This window comes from Chelonoidis abingdonii, chromosome 4 (genome assembly GCF_003597395.2).
Source record: "Chelonoidis abingdonii isolate Lonesome George chromosome 4, CheloAbing_2.0, whole genome shotgun sequence".
NCBI classification, from domain to species: Eukaryota; Metazoa; Chordata; order Testudines; family Testudinidae; genus Chelonoidis; species Chelonoidis abingdonii.
The window spans coordinates 1,439,069-1,440,859 of record NC_133772.1 but is presented as its reverse complement, the minus strand read 5'-3'; positions in this window follow the sequence as shown (position 1 = coordinate 1,440,859).

Sequence of the window (1,791 nt, the reverse complement as noted above, 5' to 3'; positions counted from 1 at the left end):
CCCATCCCTCCTTCCTCCCCTCCTCTGCCAGCCCTGCTCCCATCCCTCCTTCCACCCCTCCTCTGCCAGCCCTGACCCATTCTCTCCTTCCTCCCCTCCTCCGCCAGCCCTGCTCCCATCCCTCCTTCTAGCCCTGCTCCCATCCCTCCTTCCACCCCTCCACCAGCCCTGCTCCCATCCCTCCTTCCTCCCCTCCTCCGCCAGCCCTGCTCCCATCCCTCCTTCCACCCCTCCTCCGCTGGCCCTGCCCCCATCCCTCCTTCCACCCCTTCTCCACCGGCCCTGCCCCATTCTGTCCTTCCACCCCGCCTCCGGCCCTGTCTCATTCCCTCCTTCCTCCCCTCCCCCGCCAGCCCTGCCCCATCCCTCCTTCCACCCCTCCTCTGCCAGCCCTGCCCCATTCCCTCTTTCCTCCCCTCCTCCGCCAGCCCTGCCCCATCCCTCCTTCCACCCCTCCTCCACCAGCCCTGCTCCCATCCCTCCTTCCACCCCTCCTCCTCCGGCCCTGCCCCATTCTGTCCTTCCACCCCTCCTCTGGCCCTGCCCCATTCCCTCCTTCCAGCTCTGCCTCATTCCCTCCTTCCTCCCCTCCTCCACCAGCCCTGCTCCCATCCCTCCTTCCTCCCCTCCTCTGCCAGCCCTGCTCCCATCCCTCCTTCCACCCCTCCTCTGCCGGCCCTGACCCATCCCTCCTTCCTCCCTCCTCCAGCCCTGACCCAACCCTCCTTCCACCCCTCCTCCACCAGCCCTGCCCCATTCCCTCCTTGCAGCCCTGCCCAATTCCCTCCTTCCTCCCCTCCTCCAGCCCTGACCCATCCCTCCTTCCACCCCTCCTCCACCGGCCCTGACCCATTCTGTCCTTCCAGCCCTGCCCCATTCCCTCCTTCCTCCTCTCCTCCGCCAGCCCTGCTCCCATCCCTCCTTCCACCCCTCCTCTGCCGGCGCTGACCCATCCCTCCTTCCTCCCCTCCTCCGCCAGCCCTGCTCCCATCCCTCCTTCCACCCCTCCTCCTCCAGCCCTGCCCTATTCTGTCCTTCCATCCCTCCTCTGGCCCTGCCCCATTCCCTGCTTCCTCCCCTCCACCAGCCCTGACCCATCCCTCCTTCCAACTTCCACCCCTCCTCTGCCGGCCCTGCTCCCATCCCTCCTTCCACCCCTCCGCAGGCCCTGCCCCATCCCTCCTTCCTCCCCTCCGCAGGCTCTGTCTCCTTCCCTCCATCCCTCCTTCACCCCTCTGCCGGCCCTGCCCCATTCCCTCCTTCCACCCCTCCGCAGGCCCTGCCCCATTCCCTCCTTCCACCTCTCTGCCAGTCCTGATCCCATCCTTCCTTCCTCCCCTCCTCTGGCCTTGTCTCCTTCCCTCCTTCCACCCCTCCACCGGCCCTGCCCCATTCCCTCCTTCCACCTCTCCACCAGCCCTGCCCCATTGCCTCCACCCCTCCTTCCTCCCCTCCTCTTCCGGCTCTGCCCCCTTCCCTCCTCTGCCAGCCCTGCCCCCATCCCTCCTTCCACCCCTCCGCCAGCCCTACTCCCATCCTTCCTCCGCCGGCCCTGCCCCATCCCTGAGACCCACAGCCCCAATGCCCCCAGATACCTGCTTCCAGCCCCGAACCCCTGTCCCTTCACCAACAACCACAAACATGACCTGACCCCCTCAACATGTCCAAAATTCCCACCATTGCCCTGCCCCAATGAAACCTCCAAATCCCCACATGTGAGCCCCCAAATCCCCACCTGCTGCTCCGTCAAAATCCCCCCTCGCAGCCCCCTCCCTCAAACCCACAGCCCCA